We start from the raw sequence: 9,833 nt of genomic DNA, 5'->3' as shown, positions 1-9,833 counted from the left end.
CCTCAAAAACAATAAAATACTTTGGAATACATTTAACCAAACAAGGAAAAACTGTACAGTAAAAACATCTGTACACTAAAAACTACAAGACTCTGATAAAAGGAATTGAGGAAGACACAAACAAATGGAAAGATATAGCATGTTCATGGATTGGAAGAATGAATATTGTTAAAATGTCCATACTGAACAAAGCCATCTACATATTCACTGCAATCCTTATCTAGTTTCCAATGGATTTTTCACAGAAATAGAAAAAAAATCCTAAAGTTTGTAAGGAACCACAAAGTATCTCAAATAAGTAAAACAATAATCAGAAAGAACAAAGTGGGAGACATCACAGTCCCAGTTCATGCTATATTACAAATAAAATAAGTATGGTACTACCATAGAAGTAGACATATAGACCAAGGGATGAGAATCCAGAGCCAAGAAATACACCTCCACATAAATGGTAAAATAATGTTTGACAGAGGAGCCAAGAATACTCAATGGGAAAAATATAGTATCTTCAATAAATGGTGCTTGGAAAACTAGATAACCACCTACAGAAAAATAAAAGTGGACCAATATTTTACATCATTTATAAAAATACTCAAAGTGGATTAACGTCTTAAATGTGAGACCTGAAACCATAAAACTCTTTGAAAAAAAAATATAAGATAAAAGCTTGTTTACATAGGCTTTGGAAAATACTTTTTTGTATAATGGCAAAATCACAAAAAGCAAGACAAAAATAAATAAGTTGGACTACTTCAAACTAAAAAGCTTCTGCACAAGAGAAGAAACCATCAACAAAATGAAAAAATAACCTGCAAACAACTCAGTAAGAAAGAAAGTCAAACAATCCAAGTAAAAAATGAGCAGAGAACCTGAATAGACATTTTTTTTCAAAGAAGACATATAAGTTGCTAACAGGTACATGAAAAGACGTTCAATATCACTCATTGTTAGGGAAATGCAAATCAAAACCACAATGAAATATCACCTCACACCTGTTAGAATGGCTATTATCAAAAAGATAAGACATAAGTGTTGGCAAAGATGTAGATAAAAGGGAATCCAGTGCACTGTTGGTGAGAATGTATACTGGTATAGCCACTAGGAATACAATATGGAGGGTCCTCAAACAATTAAAAATAGAACTACCATATGATCCCACATCTTGGTAAATATCTTAAGGAAATGAAAACAGCTAAAATATGAAAACAACCTGAGTGCCCATCAACAGATGATAGACATAAAGTTTGGGGTATATATATATAGAGAGAGATAGAATATTATTATAAATAAATAGATAAATATTTCTAATGGAATATTATTCAGCCATGAGAAAAAAGGAAATCTTGCATTTGAAACGATATGGATTGTCCTTGGAGACATAATGTTAAGTTAAATCAGCCAGACAAAGACAAATACTGTATAATATCACATGTGGACACTAAAAAAAGCTGAATTCTTAGAAAAAATAGTAAAACGGTGGTTATTAAGGGGTGGCAGGAATAGGAAGATGTTAATCAAAGTGTACAAATGTCTAAGTAAATGATGAATAGGTTCTGGGGATCTAATGTACAGCATTGTGATTATAGATAACAATAGTCCACTGTACATTTGAAGTTTGCTAAGACTGTAGATCTTAAATGTTCTCACCATGTGAAAGATATGGCAATTACTTGATATGATGGAGATGTTAGCTAACACTACAGTAGTAATCATATTGCAACATATGTGTATCAAATCAACATGTAATACATTTTAAACTTACACAATGTTTATGTAAATTATATCTCAATAAAGTTTGAAAAAATACCAAAAAATATAAAAGGTTTATATATCTTGACCAAGTGGGATTTATCCCTGGCATGCAAAGGATGGTTCAACATGTGCAAATAATTAATGTCATACACTACATTTAAAAAATGAAGTATAAAGCAACATGCTTTTCTGGATAGATGTAGAAGAAGCATTTGGCAAAATTTAACACCCTTTAATAATAATAACTCTCAAAACACTATGTGTAAAATGAATTTGTCTCAACACAATGGCCACATATGAAAAGCCCAGAGTTAACACCACACTCAATGGTGAAAAAATAATGCGTTTGCTCTAAATCAGGAACAAAGAAAGCATGCCCAGACTTGCCACTTTTATTGAACATGACACTGGAAGTTCCAGTCAGAGCAATTAGACAAGAAAAAGAAATAAACAATATCCAAAGTAGAAAGAAAGAAAGAAAATTATCTTTCTTGCATACAGCATTATTCCATATGTAACATACCCTAAAGACCCCCATAAAACACTGTTAGAATAAACGAATTCAGTACAGTTGCAGGATTACAAAATCAACATACAAAAATTAGTTGTTTCTATACTCTAATAGCAAACAATTTGAAAGGGAAATTAAGAAAACCATTCCATTTACAATAGCATCAAAAAGAAATAAATACTTGGAAATAAACTTAACCAAGGAAGCAAATACTTGTACACTGAAAACTACAAAACTTTGATGAAAGAAATTAAAGAATACACAAATCAATACAAAGACATCTCATGTTCATGCAATGGAAGACACAATATTATTAAAATGTCCATATTACTCAGAGTGATCTACGTAATCAGTGTAGTCCCAATCCAAATTCCAATGGTATTTTTTTTTTACAGAAAAAGGAAAAATAATCCTGAAATTCATATGGAACCATAAGAAATTTGAATAGGAAAAAGCAAGCTTGAGCAAGAAGAACATAGCTGGAGGCATCACATTTCTTGATTTCAAAATATATCGCAAAGGTACCATAACTAAATAAGTAAGGTACCTGCATAAAAGGCAACAAAATTAATGAAACAGACCAGAGAGCTAGAAATTAACTGTTTTGTGCCAGTCTCAGCCTATCAATAACCAACGTTGTTGTAACCAATGGCCCTCATAGTTCTTCTTATGATTGCAAGATGTCCTCAGCAGAATATCCATAAGGAAACTTTGAAAGAGATAAAATGTATTACTTACACGTCCTGGAAATTACATGACACACCTGGGGCTATACAGAGTTGTCAGGGGTAGGGAGTGAGAGATGGCTGACCTTGGGTTTTGCTTTTACAGGGTTTTGCAGGTTCACATTTTATTGGTGGATTTAAACCATAAGAGCAGGGCTCTGCCAGAGGCAAGATGGCTGTACAGCCGCAGGACCCTGAGGGTGGTGTGTTGCTGGCAGGGCCTGCGGTGGAGGCACAGCCCCTGGGCGGCTTCACATGTCCCGTGTGCCTAGAAGCCCGAAACTGGTGCAGGTGCCCTGAGGATACATGCTTTGCTCTTCCTGCCTGCAGGAATGTCTGAGGCCAAAAAAGTGTGGAGTGTGTCCCAGCACTCTGGCACTTGGCATTGGAGCCGTGGAGCTAGAACAGCAGATTGAAGGCACAGAGACTTCTTGCCATCACTGCCCTAAAATTTTCTTCCTATCCAAGATCTGGGAGAACGTGGATACTTGTTCCAAATACCATAATTACATCATACAAGGTGTCAAGGCCACCACCAAAGATGCGTTACTTCAGCCAAGGAATGTCCCAAACCGTAATACTTTTCCTTGTCCTTACTGTCCTGAGAATTTTAATCAAGAAGGACTTGTAGAACACTGCAAGTTATCCTATAGCACGGACACCAAAACTGTGGTTTGTCCAATATGGGCCTCCATGCCCTGGGGAGACCCCAACTACCGCAGCCCCAACTTCATTGAGCACATCCAGCACCAGCACCAGTTTTCTAACAACATTTAACAACACTTGACACTTCGTGGATTAAGACGTTGAAGAGGACATGATGAACCAGGTGCTGCAGCACTCCATCATCCACAAGTGAGTGGTCTCTGCTCTCAGCTCTTGTTCCAGAGCTTCCCTTACATGTTAAGTGTGAAACATGTGACTCATCCACCCTAAAATGTACAACAGACCTGAAAGTGAGCCATGGTATTAGGACAGGGTTACTTCTGACAGGGAAACAGGTCCCTGGTCGGAGCCCTCCTTTCCTTTGGGCTCTTCCCCTACTGTTCACCCTATTTGTCACATGCCTCATCTTTTATTGCTCCTCAGCCACTTCCTGGAGCTTCTGCCTCCTCTTTGGAAGGGAACCCATCTTCTCTGCCTGTCCTTGTTTCATGTTTGCTCCTCCTGTCCAGGGTTGATCTCTCAGGTCCTCTGAGCCAGCCAGGACCTTTTCTGGGTCATGAATAACACAAAAGAGACAAGGGTCTCATTTCTTTGTCTCTGAGGTGTGAGCACTCTGGCCAAAATGCATCTGATCAATGATGGAGCTCCTTCCGTGCTGTGCAAGTTCCTGTTAGTTGGTCCTTGGCAGCAGCTGCCAGAAGCTAAAGTTACATCATAGGAGACATTTCACAAGTCCTGTTGGGGTGAATATTCTGGGTTTAACATGTTCTGGTGCTAGAAGTTTTGATTAGTGATATTTTCCTACCATTCCTGCACACCCTAAGGATTAACTGGTTCAATCTTAAATGCCTGCATGATGCCTTTTTAGGATGAGGTGTAACCACATATTTTTAGTGAAAATAAGTGTTTCTAGGAGGGTCAGCTAAGTGAGGTGGGAGGGCCATAGCTTTTTGGTTCTGATTTTCAAACTAATGAAATATTTTCAAAAGACTCAGTCATATTTCCCTCTCTATTTGAGGGCCTGCTTCTGTTCTTGTCCTTGAAGCACAAAAAGGAGTCCTCAAATGAATATGAAGAAATTTGGGGGCTCCAGTGGACACTAGTTCTTTCATCTTTTATTTGGTAACTTAGATTAAACTGAGTGTTGCTTTTCTATCACAAATGATTTCCTTATAAAACTGGGTTTCAACAGGTAAGTCAGTGTGTGAACACCTGCCTTCTAAAGCAGAGAGGTTATGAGAAATCTGGTATCACTGCCTGTTGTCTCTGACAAGACACACTGTTCAAAAGGCACAACACAACTCTTGTGAGCAGTTGGTGATGGAAACTGTCTACTGGAAATTTGCTTTGGTGACAGCCCAAGAAGTTTGAAGGTCAACGTGTTTCATGGATGTTGATAAATACAAGCCTAAGGGCTGTCTAATCTCTAGGAGTAGAGCCTCTGATTGGTCAAATTGCATTTGGATTTAGGTTTGCTTTTCCTTGTCAGAACTCTCATCTGAATACAGACATTTTTTCTGGTCTGTGGCTGAGGTTGCAAATGACAGGGCACTTTGGGCCTGTGCACTGCTACTGTGGTCCTCTCCCTACCTGCCACTGAGAGCTTCAGATGTCCAGGAACCAGAAAGACAGGGACATTTGTTGGCAAAGTAATTTCTTCTAATGTGCTGTTGCTTGGGAGGGCCCAAACGTTATGGTCAGCTTCTTCACTGTAATTTCTGGAAGAAGTTCACTCAGACCTCCCTGAATTGAGATCATCTCAGTCTAAGTTTAGAGGGGAATGTGACAAAACCTTCATTTGAGGGAACTGATGATAGTGGTCTCACTGGCGGTACTAAGAAACTGATTTCCTGGTAGTAAGTGTACTTCATGTATTTCTAATAAAATGAGTTTCCAGAAAGGGACATTTGCTATGTTCTGGCTTTTAAAAGGTGAAATATAAATACATTTCATAATTTATCAAAAAAAATTTTAAATAAAATTTCATGATTTATCAAAGAAATTAAAAAAAATAAAACATAAGAGCAGGAATTTAAAGCATGACAAAAGGAAAAAAAATAAAAACAAGTGGCACAAATGGGCATTTATCTAAATCAACCATGATTTCTAAAACAAAGGAACCTCAGGTGTGTATGGAGTTGAGGGGATAGGCCCGGCTCCTTATCTAGTCATGGGATTGACAATGTGTTCATTCAAGATAGTCATCTTTGAAGCAGAAGCCTCAACAAAAATAGCCTCAGTCAGATAACAAATAATCTCATTTTAAAATGGTCAAAGGAGTAAAAAAAAAAAAAACATTTCTCCAAGAAGACATACAAATGGATGGCAGGTATGCAAAAAGATGTTCAACATCACTAATCATCAGAAAAATGCAAATCAAAACTGCAATGAGATATGATGACAAATTAAAATTATAATGGAGTGATCACACTTCAGGTACACAAAATGGACTTGGGTAGCCATTGAGAATCTGATCTCAGACACATTTCTGTACCACTGAGAATTTGAACTTTCCTTGAACTGTACCAGGCCTAAGGATACCACCAGCCGTATTCAGAACAACACCAGCCAGCTGCAACATTATGGCCTCAATGTCTTCCCTTTTAACTATGTAACCATTTCAGACCCCAACCAATCCTTGCTTCACAAGCACCCTCACTTCTTGCCAGCTCCAGTTATAATTCTTGATAAACAACTCATGTAACTAACTGTGGCCTTGTGGCTTTTTGCCTTTATAAGCCTTCCTTATTTTGTAGTCTGGTGGAATACAATTCAAGGGCTTCAGTCCTAACAAACTTGAAATAAACATCTTTTTATTTCAATCAAGTCTCCATTTCTAAAATTTTTGTTAACCTCACACCTTTGAGGATGGCTAGTATTTTTTTTAAAGATAAGTATTGGCGAGTATGTGGAGAAATTGGAACCCTTATATACTGTTGGTGTGAATGCAAAGTGATGCAACTGCTAAAGAAAACAGTATGGAAGTTTCTCAAAAAAAAAAAAAAACTAAAAATAGAACTACCATATGATCCAGTAATCCCACTTCTAGGTAAATATCCAAAGGAAATAAAATTAGTGTCTCCAGGAAGTATCTGCACTCCCATGTTCATTTCAGCACTATTCATAATCACCAAGGTAAGGAAACAATCCAAATGTTAATTGATGGATGAATGGATAAAGAAAACGTGGTATATAAATACTATTTCATATTATTTGGTTTTTAAAAAGAAGGGAATTTTGCCACATGAGGCAACAAGGATGAACTTAGAGGACATGCTAAGTGAAATAAGCCATACACTAAAGGACAAATACTGCAAAATTACATTTATATGAAGTATATAAATAGTCAAACTCATAGAAATACAGAGTAGAATGGTAGTTTCCAGGGCCTCTGGGAGGGGAAGATGGGGAGTTGCTGTTTAACGGGTATGAAGTTTCAGTTATGCAATATGAAAATGCTCTAGAGAGCTGTTGTACAACATTGTCCCTATAGTTAACAATACATTATTGTGCACTTAAATTTTAAGATGGTAGGTCTCATGCTAAGTATTCTTACCACAGTAAAATAAAGAAAAAAGGAAAAACAATAACATAGTTTAAATGTATTAAATTATTTAAAAGCAAAATAGTAATCAGGACAAGTCCAGTTATTTCATTCCATTATAGTCTCCAATGAAACATGAATTTAAAAAATAAGATGAAGCCAAAGCTAAGGACAGTTTGTTCATTCTAGCTAAGACAGCTTGTAGATGAACTGTACTAATACAATGATTTCAGAATGAAACTGACAGAATTTCATGTTCTGCCCACAATTAGTCTGTGTTTCACATATATAGGCCATATTAATAATAGACCTTTTAAACTATAGACATAGTAATGCTCTTTCCACCTTCAATGAATAATATTACTATTTCAACATAGGAAATAAAACATATAAACACCTACAAGACAGCAATTTTTCCACAAAAAGTGAAACTCTATCCCTTTGAAGCATCATAAAACATTCCAACTGAGTGTGATTTTCCACGTGAGAAGATAAATTTCCTAGTCATTGCAAGTATAAATTAGGAAATGTTGCTAGCCACCATTTTATTTGATTGTGAGGGTCAGATTGTATCTTTTGGTTTCCTAATAGTCAGACTTTGAAAATACCACAAACATAGTGTTGCCTTTTTAAACAGCTTTTGGTAAGTGTTAGCCTATATGTTAACAGTATGTTGCCGATGTGAGGAAACCCAATCTCAACTTTAAGGTACCTAAAGAGGGTGCAAATTATACACTCCTGATGATAAGAGGAAGGGTCTTATTTTAAATTCCAAAGAATATCTAAGTGTTTAACATTGAATAGTTATTCAATAAATGTTTACTTATGATTAACAGTCTGGGATGTCTAGCTGGATATCAGCTAATAGTGTTAACTATGTAAAATGATTGACAAGTTGTGTATATTTTGATACACATATATCATTAATGAAAGGTGAGTCAGGAAACAATTACAAACAATTTAAATCCAAGAAATTGGAATTTTTGTCAGGATATCACTTTTGCTGCTATTGTTTTACATTTGAGGGGAAAAAAAACATGACTTTTAACCATTCTTTCAATTCTGCCCACATTTTGGCATTGACCAACGAGTAAATTATATACAAGTGATAAAAAGTATTTTTACTTAATTTCAAGTGAACAGATTTGCTGGATTTGCAACTATAAGACACAGTAAACTAAAACTACACTTTAAAAATCCATTTAAACATCCTTGCAGTGAATTAGAGGCTTATTCCATATTCTCACTCTATGATGATTATTAAAACTCAGGGAAGTGAGTTAATAGGAATATATATATATATATATATATATTACATTATACATTAAACATTTTGGGTTTCTTCTTTGTTTCAGTAAGCAGATATCGCTTTCAAAAACTCCCCTCTAAACTTAAGCATAAATTTTTAATAGTCTTATAGAAGTTATAATTACAGTCAAATAAATATATAGGCATAATTATGTGCATTTTTTTCTCCATGGAAGGGAAAATAAAAAGAGAAATTTGCTCTGCAATAATAAAAAGAACTTTATGTAACAAATTCTAAACTTTAAAATCCAATATTACACATACTTTTAATGTTCTATTCACTTTTTGTCAGCTACTTTTTGTTCCTCTTAATGAATATTGTAACTCCAAATTTTTAAATGTCTTTAACATAATCTCCTTTTGGATGAATACAATATTTGTTAAGAATAATTCTCGTTGAGTGTGCGGAGAAAAGGGAACTCTCCTACACTGTTTGTGGGAATGTAAATTGGTACAGTCACTATGGAGAACAGTATGCAAGTTCCTTAAAAAACTAAAAAAGAGCTACCATATGATCCAGCAGTCCCACTCCTGGGCATATATCCAGAGAAAAACATGGTTTGAAAGGGTACATGCACCCCAATGTTCATTGCAGTGCTGTTTACAATAGCCAAGACATGGAAGTAACCTAAATGTCCATCAACAGAGAATGGATAAAGAAGATGTGGTACATATATACAATGGAATATTACTCAATCATTAAAAAGAATGAAATAATGCCATTTACAGCAACATGGATGGACCTGGAGATTATCATACTAGGTGAATTAAGTCAGACAAAGACAAATATATAATATCACTTATATGTAGAATCTAAAAACGTGATACAAACAAATTTATTTACAAAACAGAAAGAGACTCACTGAATTAGAGAACGAACTTATGGTTACCAGGAGGGAAAGGTCGGGGGGAGGGATAGATTGGGAGTTTGGGATTGACATGTACACAGTGCTATATTTAAAAATAGATAACCAACAAGGACCTACTGTATAGCACAGGGAACTCTGCTCAATACTCTGTAATAACCTAATTGGGAAAAGAATTTGAAAAAGAATAGATACATGTATATGTGTAACTGAATCACTTTGCTCTACACCTGAAACTAATACAACATAGTTAATCAACTATACTCCAATATAAAATGAAGTTTTTAAAAAAAAAATAATTCTCCTTGATTTCAAAGTGCATACACCTCTTTTCAGAAGTATATTTAGTTCCTTTTACTAAGTCCTTAATTTTGTAATTTTTAATTGTGGTAATAATACAAAAAATTTACCATCATAAATATTTTAAGCTGTATAGCCCAGAACTGTTAAATATATTCATA

General features: G+C 35.4%; 1 pseudogene; it reads left to right on the top strand.

The window, feature by feature from the left end:
- The first annotated feature begins 3,160 nt into the window (after positions 1–3,160).
- Positions 3,161–3,847, top strand: LOC133082529 (E3 ubiquitin-protein ligase RNF114-like; annotated as a pseudogene).
- The last annotated feature ends 5,986 nt before the right edge of the window (positions 3,848–9,833 follow it).

Source organism: Eubalaena glacialis, chromosome X (assembly GCF_028564815.1).
Source record: "Eubalaena glacialis isolate mEubGla1 chromosome X, mEubGla1.1.hap2.+ XY, whole genome shotgun sequence".
NCBI lineage: Eukaryota > Metazoa > Chordata > Mammalia > Artiodactyla > Balaenidae > Eubalaena > Eubalaena glacialis.
Note: the sequence above shows the minus strand (reverse complement) of the source record. Positions and strands in the feature narration are given on the sequence as shown.